This window comes from Ornithodoros turicata, chromosome 2 (genome assembly GCF_037126465.1).
Source record: "Ornithodoros turicata isolate Travis chromosome 2, ASM3712646v1, whole genome shotgun sequence".
Taxonomy (NCBI): domain Eukaryota; kingdom Metazoa; phylum Arthropoda; class Arachnida; order Ixodida; family Argasidae; genus Ornithodoros; species Ornithodoros turicata.
The window spans coordinates 6,517,780-6,533,179 of record NC_088202.1 but is presented as its reverse complement, the minus strand read 5'-3'; the positions used below and the strand labels follow the sequence as shown (position 1 = coordinate 6,533,179).

Below are 15,400 nucleotides of genomic sequence, written 5' to 3'. Positions count from 1 at the left end.
CTGCTCTACAGGACATCCGAAGGCGTAGTGCACGGGAGACGCCTTTCACATCCAACCTCCTCCACAGCTGCGGAACTCTATGCCATCCTTTTCTTTCTACAACACATCGCAGATTTTACACCACGTGAATGGGCAGTTTTTACAGACTCCAAATCTGCACTTCAAGGAATTGAAAATTCCGGCATTCGAGGCCCATCCGCACCCCTAGTCACAGATGTGTTAATGGCTTACCACACTATCTACGCAGCAGGCCACAGGCTAGTTCTCCAGTGGGTTCCAGCCCATTGTGGTGTCGTGGGGAACGAGCAGGCCGACAGCGCCGCAGAAGCAGCACTCTCGTATCGGAAACAGACCGGTATTGTTCTGCTGAGAGGAGACCGCCGTTCAATTCTGCGACGCCTAGTGACACCCCTGGCTTCCCGCCAACGGACAACCGACATTCTTCCCCCCTCTATGTTGAGCAGAGTTGATCCAACGCTCGCTTTCCGCATGCCACGAAACACCTCTCGTCAAGATGCTGCATGAATCCACCGAATGCACCTCCATGTGGCCTTTACAGCTCAGTGGCGTTACCGCTTGAGACAACTTGACTCTCCCACCTGCTGCCACTGTGGTGCTCTTGAGGATCTGGAGCATATTCTTCTTCATTGCCCTCACTACCAACCCTCCCAAATCACACTCTCCGAGTCTCTTCGTCAGCTGTACTCTCGCCCCTTCTCCCTATCAAAATTGCTTGGTCCCTGGCCCAATCCAGCCCAGTAACGCTCTGCGCTCAAAGCTCTTCTGACATTTCTGGACACCATCGGACTTCGATCGTTATTGTGAAGGGGCTCGTTATTTTATTCCCCACATTCCCACCGCAATGGGGTAGAGTATCGCCTGTGGCGATGAAACTCCCCACTCTCCAAGGTCAAAAATAAAGTTGTTGTTGACTGCTCTACAGAATCGTCCATGGAACTGTGCTGAAGGCATCCAGAGTTTGTGCAGCACGTCACGAGGACTTTATTAATGCTTTGAAATGGTAGAGTAGCACAGTGGCATGGAAAGCAGGAGAAAATTAAATCACAAATTGACAATATCCCCATGGTGTTAGAAAGACATCAGCATTTGGACAGCACACAAAAGTAGGCAGGGAGAAGCGTTCATAGAGCATGTTTGAAAGCAGGGAAAACGCATTTGGTGGGATAGTCTAGATAACGCATTCTTTCATAAATGGCACAATTTTAGTGAGATTTTCACACTATACACATTGACACAAAAACGTGCCTCTTGTGGTACAGTTTGCATGGCTTGAGTAGCTGCATGCAGCATTCAGAGCCCGGTTAGCCAGGCCCTCCCACGAAGAGGGCCCGTTGCCCAGCTCCCACCACGAGGAGGAGAGGTTGAATGCTGCTGTTTATGGGAGCTGTGAGTCCGTAGTCAAAGATTCCGAGGGCAGGCAGTTGTCGTTAAGGGTTCAGGAGAAGTTGGATGCTGCTATTTATAGGAGGTGTGTGTCCTTAGTCAGATTCTCAGGGCAGGCAGTTTTCAGTAAGGGTTATCAGGAAGGGAATCTGCACTTGTAGTTCAGAGGGGGGAAAAGCACACTACATCTTAGTGAATACATAACACACGGTCAAGGCAGATGCTGCCGGCTCTTCACAATGTAGGGAAGCATATGGGAGAAATAAAACTTGTCAAGTTTTGACTTCATGTCCCTCCATGCATGTTCATCGAACCTGATGCGCTCGATAGCAATCCAGTTTTTGGAGAACACAACAAAGTCAGCCCACTGACATCCTGATAATGCTATTTGTCCGACTAGTACTTTGTAGTACTCGTGGTTCCTTTTGAGGCTTGGCTCCCCATTCTCACTAACACTCATGCACGATAGCTGCAGTGTATAGATATCTGGATCAGTGTCTTTCAAGGAATATGGGCACTTGATTTCCAGGACGCCATACGTGCGCTCCTCCGGGTCGTACACAAATCTATCAGGACTGGCACCTAGCCACGGGCACCCCGGATGGACGATGAGACCGCTGTGTCGCAGTGAGACATCGTGGCCACAGCGCTTCATAACTTCGGCATAGCGTTCTGCTGCCGGCCCTTCATTTTTCCGCCCGTACTCTATGGCACGTACTCGTGAGAGGTCCTTTGGCTCGATGAGGTTCCGCAGGCCTTTCTCGCTCCACTCTGTTCTCCTTGTCACCTGACCGAAGCACGATGACGTGAGTCTGTGTAGGCGCCCTTGATGCCAGCATGCACTAAGTGCCTGCTGCCTCGAGTTCTGCTCCAGCTCCCTGGCCTCTTCCACTGATGCACTATGTCCTGGCAAAAGCAAAAAGGGTGAATATCAATTTTGAACCAGACGTTGTGAAGAGTGATGTGTTAAAATTTGGGACAACGGCCATCGATCATCCTCGGGGCAAACAGCATAGAACATCGAGACCGAAGAGAATATCGTCGAGGGAAGGAAAGACAACCAGGCTCTACATGACTGTTACCATATTCCAATACTGTAGCCAGAAAAAAATGTCAAGCGGGGCTGTATGGGAGGTTTATATGGCAGGGGAGGACTCACCCTCTTTTACCCTTTCACAAATGCACTACCAAAGGTACGGTTTCAGGGGCCTTTTGACCCCAAAGCGCGCCCTCACTGCACACCTGCCGTATTTCCCCCGCATTAGCCGGTATACGCTAGGTTATCCAGGGAGGACAGTTTTTGTGACTCCGAAAGTTGGTACCTTACACCCGAATGCCATCAAATATGGGGTTTTGCAGCGTGCCAGTTCGTCTTGGCCTACTCCAGCATGCAGTCTGATGAAGGGGAATATGGTATCATTTGTTGTCACTTTTGCAGAGAGCATGACCCAGGTTATTGATACTGACAACGAGAACAGTCTCAAAGTTCTATGTGCATGGACCCATGGTGCCTGTGCGAAAGATCCGCACGGAGTATGTATCGAGGCGAAAGCATGTGCTTGACCCTCCGAATGACTCCCCTCCGAGGGTGGCCAGGTTGCTAAAAAGCACAGCCCTTGACCCGTAGCATAGAATATGTGGTTTGAGTCCTGCAGCTGGCTCAGTGACCATTCCTGTGGCTTCTTTCGAAGTGTAGAAGATTTCCTTCCACTGCATTGTGTTTGTTGTTATCTGCACAATTTCCAACAATGTAAGCACACACGTGATATGCAAAGATACATGTAAGGGTATGAACAAAGTCATACACTTACCATCAGTATACTTTGTTCTTCTGTGGCGAGCCCGTCCGGGAAGACATACTGTGTTGCTCCGCAGAAGAGTGGCACTTCCGGCACAGAGCTGACCATATTGGACCCTGCCGAGATGTCAGCAGCGATCCACGTCTTAAAGTTTGCAGGCAGGCTTGCCTGCAAACTAGGAGGTAGGTCAATGGTGAGGAAGGAGGCGCCACTCCAAGCTTCGTGTTGCAGAAAGGACTCCTTGCAGCCCGCAGCACAGCAGCGAAGTCATGGTTCCCAAGGCCAGCTTGACGTTCACTCAACTTCTGGAAAGACTCCAGCTTGTGCTGTTGGTCCATACTCCTGGCCTGAGCATCGAACAGCCGCACCGGCATTGGCAGAAGTACACCACCTTCACGGGGGCTCCTCCAATCTACGTCCTGTACCCTCATCGGTCCAATATTTTGACGACGAGGACGCCTCCACTGTTGAGGTAGCTCGGTACATGACAGCTCCGGTGGTGCCTCCTTGTACCCTTTCTTCTTCAACAAAATAAGCAGTCGTACTGCCGCAAGGACATGACTGCATGGGCTCTCCTTTCCAATAGCGCAGTCACAGTATGCATCGGTTACTGAACAGCTTTCAGCTGTACTTTATACTCCGGTCCAGTTTTCCTCTGGCTCCTGTAGCAAGTTGCCCGAGCATATATGATGCCACGACTGCAAGAGTGCAGATGTAATGTCTCAATGTCAAAGTCTCAATGAATCGGCGTTCAATGAAACGTCCATTTTTCGACGAAACGATGTTCGATGAAATGTCCCGGAACCATTTCGTCCACGTCAGAGGAACGAGGCGATTAGGCTTATCATACCTGCTGCTCAAAATGTTGACAGAAGTGGCTCTCCCGTTACGCAAAAGTGATGTCAAACGTGAACAAGTGAGCGAGTAAATTTTCACGTTGGGCGGATACCTCACACACAGGCATTTGCAAACCGCGCCTACTCCGTTGAAAATAGTGGTAGCAAAGCGGGACGTGTCCCTCCTTAATCGAGACGCTTCACACATATTGCATTGTAAACGAAAATATGGAACCATTCCACAGGCTTAATGTGCGCCTACGACAAGCAAGTAGCAGCAGTTATACGCATATTTGCTGAACCGTGCGAAAATGCAGGCTCTGGTCTCAAATATTCCCGCGTCGTCATGATCTACGAACGCTTAACTTCAGAAGAGCAAAAAACGTTACGTACCTGATGTCGCACGCGTTTGTAAATATCGACGAAGATTGGGCGTATACGCCTCGACGGTGAAGACGTAAGATTTCTTCTGTTGCCGGACCGACGGCTCTGCCAGCGCGCACAAGCCTCCCAGCGTATCATCTGACAGACAGGGTAGAAATTCCAAGTCGTTTTTCCACATGTCATGGCCAAAAGATGGAAAACGCAGTCGAGCAGTCATCGTAGAGCCGATAGACTGCGATAGAAGCACGTTTATCGGGACGATTGGGTCGACAACACAAAGATGGCTGACTAAATCTCGGCGCTCGTTGTTGCCAGACGCAGAGTAATTTTGCATAGCACCTATTTATTTGAAAGAAATCGGAGATAGTCGAGCACAATATCAGGGACGTTTGGTATGGAATGACCCATCGAAGACCTAACCGGGACAACAATGCACGCAGTGTACACAAATGATCTTGCTGACGTGATTTGCCAAAATCAGCAAAAGTGTAAGGCATTGATCGTATCATCAAAAGTGTTTCTGTGCTGTGTTGCCCATGTGTGCACTTTCGAGGGAGTGTAAAAGCATACGCCGAGTGTTCCTCTTAAATATGCGGTAGAATTCTTACACCAAAGCCTGAAATGCTGTTATCGCAGGTGCGTTATACCACGTGGTGGACAACTTGTGCGAGGTATCTTCTGACTCAAATTTGTCTCCTCGTCAGTCAGATTTTTCCTTCCGTGTGACGCTCCTTGCGATAAGGATGGGTGTACTTCTGGTGTCATTTAATCTGCAGTTTCGGTATCACTTCTACAAAATTTCAAATTTGGTAGACGAACAATTCAAAGCACGCGACAAAATATCGAACGTTGAATGAGCGCGAAAAATGATTTCGTACTATCCTGCTATTTCAGTTTTCTCAGAAAAGTCCTAATGAAAAAGCAAATTAATTTATACCCCTGTCACACGGGCGCTTTCGAACCGCATCGAGCCGATGCTAGTCGAACGCAATGCGGGCCCGACGCTGCCCACGGACACGATCGAGTAGGATCGAAATCCGATCCTACTTAACTCCATCCGGTCCCTAGAACGGGATTGAGGTCCTCGAGACGGATTGAAAACCGCCGTCCGCATTCTCGAAGGCAGAGATCATTTGCAGTACTAAATAAAAACGTATGAATTTTGCAAATGCTACTGCACCAGGCAAATGGAATTTCACGGTGACAGTATGACGGGCAACTGCGGTTGCCTTTCTTTCTTTATATATATATATATATATGTATATATATATTGAAGAAAAATAGCATAGGCTCTTTGGCTGCACGTTGAACATATGTTTATAAGTCCCAAACGTCGCCACACCAGCATTGGGCAGCTGTTTCGGCCTTATTGGGCCTTCATCAGCAATGCGTAGGTGGGCGACGTTTGAGCGAGTGGCGTCGCAAGGTCACGTGGAACGTGATGTCCTTCCGTCAGGGTGAGTGACTCACCTCTGAAAGCCCAGTGCGAAGCCAGTAAAGTATTAATTGAAGAAAAATAGCATAGGCTCTTTGGCTGCACGTTGAACATATGTTTATAAGTCCCAAACGTCGCCACACCAGCATTGGACAGCTGTTTCGGCCTTATTGGGCCTTCATCAGCAATGCGTAGGTGGGCGACGTTTGAGCACTCTCCCTCACTCGGGAGGAGCACTCTCCCTCACTTGAGCACTCGGGACAAAAGAACTCTTTTGTCCCGAAGAAGGCGGAGCTTCCGCCGTAACGTAGACATCCTCCCTAACTTTTATAATTTTTAAGTTTTAATAAACCCCTTTTTTGTTACTTCCCCTACTTTCGTCTTCTGTCTCCCATTTATTTCAACTATAATTACGTAGCCGTCCGATCCAACTCCAACTTTTCAAGATATATATATATATATCATCTCGACCACTCTCGACACCACGTACGCAGTTTCTTGTTTGCTTGCGCCGATCTGTTTGAGGGTACATTCTGCATTTGTTTTTTCTTTAACAAGCAGGAAGAAGTCTGTTTGTAATGGCATCAAAGAGAACTGCATCATCTGCACGGAATTTGTGGGCGGAGCGCGAAACGTCTGTCCTTATCGACATCTGGGAGGACCGACTAGACCATCCCAGGCGGCAAAAACGTAATGCCGTTTTAGGAACGGAACCTAGGACAGACATATCGGTAAGTTGTGCACTGTTTCTTGTTATGCCAAGTAGTTGGCCATATTGCTGTAGTAGTCACGTCGGTACCACTATGAACCGTGCGAATTCTTCAACACAGCTTCGTTCAGGGAGAGTGCTGAAATGAAGGATGAAAGCCACTTATCCAGATGAATGCATTACTACTGTGTGACATTGTGCTATCCATGGGAATAATGAATGAAAGAGTAGCGCCAACTTAACTTGGGTAACAAGCAACCAAGTGGACGGTTATGTGAGTGATGACCGATAAGGTTCATCTACTTGTTCACGCGAAATGATAGTCATACCCGACTTGACACTGTCAGACTTGCATCCACTAGGGCAATGAGACAATTTGCAGTCATTATATTAGCATTCTGACGGGAGTGCTTGGCTGCTTAAAAGCTCTTTGGCTGTTCCCGTCGGCTATGCATCTACTTTATATGACTACCTCATTCCAGGAAATATGTCAAGACGGGGCACTCAACTGGGTCTGGGGCCATTGAATGCACTCCTTGTTGGGAACTCTTCCCATAAACGATCAGACCCTTGTGGAAGAGACGAGCTGTAACAAAGGGACCTCTGTGGCAACGGTATGTGGCTTCCAGCCGAAAGTTGAAAGCTGATGTAGCTAGACCCACGGCACTTGCATGTATTCATGCCATGCATGCTTACTGCGCTGCGTTGTTTGTTTGCACAAAATACATTTTTACTCTTCATAGCAAAGCTATTACCACTATCAATAAATCATTCCTCTCCAGTGATCCACTGTTAGCTCTGAAATGATTCCAGAAGTAGGATGCATTCCGAAACTTCTTACTCAGGGAGAAGTCACTAAACGTTCATCTTCATATTTTTGAGATAGATGGATCGCAGCGAGACAAGCAGGTTGTTTCATGTTTTGGCCATAAATATGAAATAGACAGGACAACATATCTAACGAATAATTGGTTGTTGGGAGAGGAAGAGGTAACGTTAATTCATCCCCACGTAGCCTGTAGCGAGTAGAGCTCCTTGTAACGTTGATATATAATATATCAGAATATCTAGCATGTCGTTAAATAATTTATAAATGATGAGACTTATTTTACAGTTAATGAGTGTGTAAATGTAAAAAATACCAAGAAGTTTAATCGCGAATCTAACAGTTCCAAAGCATGGTAAAAACAGACAAATGTGGAATGCTATGTTTTGTAGTAAATATATTTGCCTTAAAGTAGCAGGATATGTTAGCCCATATGTTTCAATTGCATATATAATGTGAGAAGGAACTAATGCGTGATACACCATTAACAACCTCTGAACAGGAAAACTTTGTCTTAGTTGGAATGGACCCTCGGGGTATACCAAGGTTTGCCTATATATAAGTAGAACTCGTGTTACCAATGCCTACATATTTTCACTTAAATAGCTACCGAAAAGTTGCAATGGTGTACCACACACTCCATACCTTTCTAACATCATGAGTAGAAATCATATCACGGTTAATCGGATTGATATATTTATACAGTTTGTCAATGAGATGGTGCACGGCAGTGCAAGTGAAAGCTGCAGCAGTCCTGCTACAACATCGTCGTCCTCTGCGGATGGTGTTGAAGCCTCGAGGGAGGCTGATGGCAACACAGAGCTAACTATAGAAGGAGGCTGGATGACAGGGACGATGATTCACCAAGCCAACAGGCTCCACAACGCCCTGCCCGGAAACGGTGACGCACAACAGGGACATCAGACTTCCGTCAGGCTCTGCTAACAGAGCAAAAGCTCTTGCGGGAGAGTTTGGGGCCAGGGTGCCGGAGCGAACTGAAAACCAGAACCGAAAACAAAAAAACGCTATTTTGGTGCGAACCGGACCGGAATCGAAACCGTATACATTTTTTTCGCTCAGGAGGGAAACCGAAAAATTTATTGAACGGTTTTCGGTCCAAGAAAAAGCTTCGCCGGTTTGGACTACGAATGAGCGAATGAAACTGACGTCGTGTGTTCTGAAGTCATGTCACGGATACTTTACGAGGGTTACGGTTACGGTGGAATGTATGTCGGTATACTATGAACCCTTGGTAACGTTTTACCGTTCGCGCACATAGACTTAAAGGTACATGTGACCGGTTGTGACTCTCTACCAATGTGCCGTAGTGTTCGTTTTAATTTCATTCGCACAAACCCTCCTGAACTAAACACGACCCAAGGGAGGCTGCGTAACGGCTTTTCTATCGGTAATGTCGCGCAACGCGTCCCTTATTTGAGAACAGCGAAGTTAAATACATTTACGTATCCGCGAGGGCAAGCGCGTACGAAGTGACGCTTCTTTTGTGGACAGGACACGAAGAAAAGAAAAAGAAGGGAAAAAGGAAAGAAAAAGAAGAGGAAAAGGAGAGAAAACCTCGATTTGCGTCGTACTCGTGCGGTGGTGCTTGCTGGCTAGGAAGCAGCAACAGACATGCGGATGGGACGCGATCGCACCAATCCAGCAAGAAAGTACTTTACGTATGACATCGCGACAAAGAAGTCCGTCTGTATCATGGGCTTCAAGAAAGGGGAAAGCCTATTTGAACAGACAGTCACCTACACGAACCAGGAGCTACCAATTTCACAGCTGCCTATTAATATTAAATACCATGCGTGCGGAATAAACGGGTTTACATTTTGCAACATTGATTTTTTTTTTCTGGAAATGAATATGCCCACCAGAAGCGGAACCGGTTCAAAACCGGTATGAACCGTAATTTTTTGCTCCGGAACAGAACCGGTACCGGACCGTTTATGATAGAACCGGAACGAAAACCGGAACGAAAAACGTTTCGGTTCGACACCCTGTTTGGGGCAGCCCATGCCAGGGAGGTAGAACTAAGGGAACGTCACTTGCTGCTGCAGGAAAAATTCGCCGCTGCAATAACAAGGTTTTTTGAATCACCGTGAATGAAAAGCGCAGCTCCTTCTCTCACCTTATCGTTGTTCTCGCTGTTTATAGTAGTGAACAATTGCAGCCCGAACTGCATCTCCACTGGTAGTCCTTGCATCTGTAGCTCCATCTGGCTGCGCATACAAAATGTTGGTAATCTCAGAGTCTGAAGCCCACTGCTGCATGACAAGTTCACTGAATGCTTCACATATGTTGTTCAGTAGACAGCAAGTGCGAATGACCAATGGAACATTCTCCAGGTCACACTCCATCCGCTTCATAGTGCACCTGAATCGGGCCTTCATTCTCCCAAAGGCATTCTCCACTACCCTCCTAGCCTTTGACAAGCGGTAGTTGAACTCCTTCATGTCATCATCCAGGCGTGCCCTATGACTGAATGGTTCCACCAGGTGTGACGTCAAAGGGAGTGCTTGATCACAGAGGAGCAGTGGGGGGACTGGACTGCTGTTCCACTGATGATGGCAACGGGTGCTGCAAATAAAGGTCCTTCGACACACTGCGCCAGGCTAGACCGCTCGTAGACGTAGGCATCATGACAACAACCTGGTGATCAAACGTTGACATAAAGGAAGCGGTAGCGGTTGTCCACCACGGAAAACAATGTGATGCTATACCTGCATAAAGTAAGAGACTTAGGTGACATTTACAAGCCAGAGAAACCTACAAACAAAATTATTCACTGACTGTGTGGCAGCGTATGTTTGTACATCAACTATGACTGACCTTTTAGAGCACACACCCTGTTGTATAGTATAATACGTTATAATAACTTACCACCCTTTATAGTTATAGTAGTCAGTTGCGGTACCCTTAGGAGGTGAAACCGGGAAATGGCACCCATCCAACGCTCCCACAGCCTAAGGGAAGTCGAGGACTGCGCTGAACTCTCTGATGTGATCGGTCATTCTTTCTGCGGACGGCATCTTGACCCAGTCAGACTCAAGTTTGGCGATTACAGCTTCGAAAAACCCTTTATATAACGTGTTGACTGTCCGACGCCCGATGCCACACAGGTTCGCAATCGACCTGTCCTCGACAGATGAGCAGAGCTTGTACAGGCTCACCGCCACTCGCTTCTCGACAGAAATCGCCGAGCGCATTGTCGTGTGTTCACGCTGCAGGAGGGACCTGCACGAATCCACAATGTAGCGGAACGTACTGGGCGAGACGCGGAATGACTGCTTAAAGAACTGTTCACCAAGGTGTGGCAATGTGTCTTCGAACCAACGTTCGTTACGGTCCAATCTGCACCTTTCTCTCTGCACCGTCGGAGCACACGCAGTGGCGGCAGCAACACTTACGCCGTTAACGAAGAATAGCTGCCTGTTTATGTCGTTCGCTTCACTCTTTGCTGCTTCGACTTCAGATTTGAGGTCCGTCATCGCTACTATCATAAGTGGAATTTCTCTTTTTGCCTCGGCACTCATGATAACGAAACCACGCGGGAGAAAAAAGTTACGAGATCAAGGTTCGATAAACAAACAGCACAATGCGGAAGTGGATACGGCTATTCTCGACTTTTTGGGAACACATTAGCCAGCACCAGCGTAAATCCTCGGGGTTATTTGCGCCGCCTGTCGGCAAGTCAACTTTTCAATACGCATCGAGTTGGGCCGTGTAGCAACGTTGCCCACCGAACGCTCTTCAGAAACTCGATGCGGATCAGCTTCGATCCGCTTTGAAAGTGCCGTGTGACAGAAGTATTAGTCACAAAATTTCTTATGCAAACCTGCCAGGCCACGAACCCACGTGTGAATGCCACACCGCAGTGACACTCATAATTTTAGTACAAAAATGTTTTTGTTTCGCACACAGTGTAGTGGCACGTCATGTCTTGTCTAGTTTGCAGAATATTTCATTGCTGTTTTTTTTTTTCAGACTTCCTGTGTGTATATGTAGTCGTTGAACATCAGCTTGCAGCTTCAAACTGCATGGCCGATTCGAACTTGCCCGTGCTACCCTGCTTCTGCATCGATGGCGACGAGCAGGAGCAGTATATCCAGACATCGTTAATCCACTCGTCCTTCTCATTCGCTTCTTTAAGGTGATGACGCAGTCAACCACAAGCATCGCCCGACGTGTGAAAGCGGAGTGATGTAGCGCCCCTTATAGAGACGACAGTGTTTCTCTATTGCCAGTTGACAGCACTCCTGCAGCTTCCGACATTCCGGGATATTCCTACGACATCGATCAGGAACGCCAAACCCTCTACATCTTCTGTTTCCCTTCTGAGTCGATTCTGGAGCGGTCCCAATTTCCCCCTTCCCTATCGCGTCTAAAATGCTGTCACTACGGGGCGCCACCACCCTATATCCAGTTTGTGTCCAGCAGCAGTGGGCTCTCTCCCTAAACAGGTTCTCTACAAAAACCGTACTCCCAAAATAGCCCTTCGCACTTGGGTTATCCCTTAAGCCTATTATCCCTTCACACAGGCCAAAGTCAATGTTTGAGAGGTGGGAGGAACGTCTTCCGGAAGTTCGTATCTAGTCGTACCTCCTACGAGGTAAGCAACCAAGAAGGTTTTCGAGACCATGCAACGCGGTGGACAGGAGTACTTTACGCCGAGTCAGTACGACAGCATATGCCACGTGTAATTTTATCAAGTTCTAAAAAAGTAAATTTCATCACGATCTTCTATCTCTTTCCTTTCTTTTTCTTCTTGGCATAAAAAAAAATGAGTTGTTGTCCGACACATGAAACAAGGGACACACTCAATTTCGATACCTCCATTCAATGAGATAAGGCCACAATACGTGTGAATATATATATATATATATATATATATATGTTGCTACCACCCTGGACCATTGATGTCTTGCAGAGACACAGTGTTTGTGCCGACCCGAGAGCGCGTCACATCCCTACGCAGTGCCGATGAGAGCCAACAAGCCCAAAACGGCCGTCCACAGCTGGGATTGTGGCACGCTCGACTTGTAAACATATATATGCACTGCATATATATATATATATATATACCGGCCTCGGTGGCTCAGTCGGCAGCGTGTTCGCCTTCTGATCCCGAGATCTCGGGTTCGAACCCGGCCGAGGACGCCAGCAACTTGGTGGCCGGGTACAAGTTGCTTAGACACGCCATCTTCCGCGAGGGACGTTAAATACGGGGTGCCGTGTGATGAGCTTTCATCGCACGTTAAAGAACCCTCAGGTGGGCAAAAGCAATCCACAGACCGACCGCTGTGGCGTCGCTCATGATCTCAGTTGTCTCGCGACGTAAACACCCAATTATTATTATTATTATTATTATTATTATTATTATATATATGAGACAAAAAATGCGTAGCACGTCGTAGCTCGAAAAGCATGACCCATCCCCTCTTGGTGTTTTCTCTCACTGTTGTTTTAGACACCTGTTGTTTTGTTTGTTACGTTGCTGCCTTCATCATCTGAAGCATTGATCATTACGGGATGCAGCAAGCCGGCATTACATTAAAAGTATGTCACTCCGCATTCAACTGGTTCTCTCGCACACAGGATTCTACTGAGCATCGGAAAATACCAGGGGCCGCAACGTGAGACATGGCACAGCACAAGAAGTCACGATTAAATTGTTGTTTCCATACCCAATATGTCAGATTGGCTATTACCGTATTTTTTTAAGTATCACTAGCTCGATTGCTTCCGGCTTTCTCAAATGAATTTTGAAAATGAAATTCTAAATTGAATAAATGTTCACACTTCTCTCTATACTGAGTCCTGATATACAGCGCTCCTGATGATCAATTCAGGCGCGCACGATTGGCCCCAGATGAGTACTAGCGTGCAAACAATATACTCACTGGGCGACATCAATTACCATACAGCTTGCATATTCGCCACAATCAAAACAATAGCCGCTTTGATAACAACTGCTGAAGGCAACATTGTTCCCCGCTAAAGGCTGACACCCCTGTAGCACGAGTGTGATAGTTCAAACCATCTCTCTCGTTCTTTCCGCTGAACTCGGCTATGGTGGCTCTCCTCCTGATCCACAACGCGAAGCTGCGTTTATGTCAACCCTGGAGCAAGCAGCACTTGACATAGTTTTGGAATGTATGGTTTCCAAATAAACAAGGTGGCTGTTCGATGGTAGCGCTTAGACGCTATTTTCTGCACATGTCTACACGCCATAAATGGGGGTTGGACACTACAGTTGCAACACATTTATTTGGTCATTCTAAAAATACCTAGTCCGGTTGAATTTCTAGAAAGGGCGCGAATACGGAAACGTCGATACCGTCAAAGGAAAGAAAAGGGCAACAAGATCGCATTGACAGGTTGACCCAGGAACGATATTTATTATGGGACGATTGTCGTCGAATCATTTCCCGCCGACGTAAGCGGAGCAACGCCCAGAGCGAGGTGTGTCTCCTCCTTTTAATCAGCCTACGTGGATGGCACACCATAATATCCACGTTACAGAGCCCCCTATCTACTTTCGGAGCAAAATGAATTAGGCTGCAGCGTCATGCATCAGTGTCGCTTCGTTCCCTAGCCGGGAAGAATGCGCTAGGACACGGTTATGTGGATACCCAGAGAAAATGATTAGAAAGGAACGGCGTCACGCACTTTACTCCCTTCCATCTCGCTATCTCTTCCTTCCGAGCAATTAGTGATATTAAATTAAGCGAAAGCTGTTTTGGTGTCCTGAGATTCTCCGTAATGCCATATTAGGCTCGTGGCAAATTGAGCGTGCGAATTCCTGAATGACAACCTGGAGCCTAATTACAGTTCACCACACGCGTGGAACATACACTAACATAAATCTTCTTCACTCTCATTACGAAGGGAACAGCCGAATACTTTCGCTTAAATGGGAAATCCGTTATGACTAACGTGTTATTGCGTGTTCTTGCACACATAGAACGTTTGTTTTTGTATACGAGAGCTGATATATGTCGAAAAACACGAGTGTCATGCATCGTAAATGAAATACGAAATTTAACTGAGGTCCCCAAGTGAAAGTATTCGGCTCCACTGATGATTTTCTGAATCGAGTTCGCGCTATCAATCGTCGATCTTTTCCACGCAGTTCAATGCATTTTTCTTGCGTAAAGGCGGAAGAAAATAATGCGGGACATATAAACTTCATGTTAAAGCGGCTCTATCACGAACAAGTAAATAAGATAACAATAGACAGAAAGACACCATACGATGCCGAAGTGCGTGATTATCAAGTAGATGAAAGCATTTACCGGAGAGGAAAAGTTAGCGCAAACAGTAGAAAAACAACAAATCTAAACGAACGGTGTTAGTTAGCAGCGCATCTAAGTAGTTCGATATTTCCACCAGAGCGAACTCTACTGTACCTGGTGAACAAATATTAAACAGCCAATGTCGTCTTCCGCTCCAACACACGAGCACCGTAAAGACAGAATGGTGTTTGTGACAGCGGTAGAGCAGAGTGACGGTTTCCGCTCATTTGACTTGAAAGGAATTGCCTGGAATGCGGGGCCAGCGGATAACATACATGTTACGAATATGCCAGACCAAAACACATCATGCAGGAAATATTGATGGTGCGTCGTGGATTTCTGGGAGAGATGCTGGCGGCTAGTGGAGGGAGATGTTTGCAGAAGTGGCTTCTACTCCGTGTGTTCAAGTAACGAGTGCGACCGCCCAATTTCACTGTGATTAAGTTTGTCAGAAAATCCATGGCTAAGAGAAGACGTTCTCTTTTGTAGAACGTTTAACCATTTGTAAAAAGACAACAACTCTCTCTTCCGTCGTGGCTACGACAGGCATGTGCGTGCTGCAGGCAAGTGTGACTGCACCGCATTTCAATGACGCCAAAAAATGGGCTTCTCAATCTGTAACAATATTGCAACATTGTCGGCATCGTCACTTTCGTACACTGTAGCAGAAAAGTGTACGTCTAACACGGTCTGCGCTAGTCTT

The 15,400-nt window shown here is 47.0% G+C and overlaps 1 pseudogene; it reads right to left on the bottom strand.

Annotated features, from left to right (window-relative positions):
- Positions 1-1,615: 1,615 nt before the first annotated feature.
- On the bottom strand, positions 1,616-4,640 carry LOC135384280 (uncharacterized; annotated as a pseudogene).
- Positions 4,641-15,400: the final 10,760 nt, after the last annotated feature.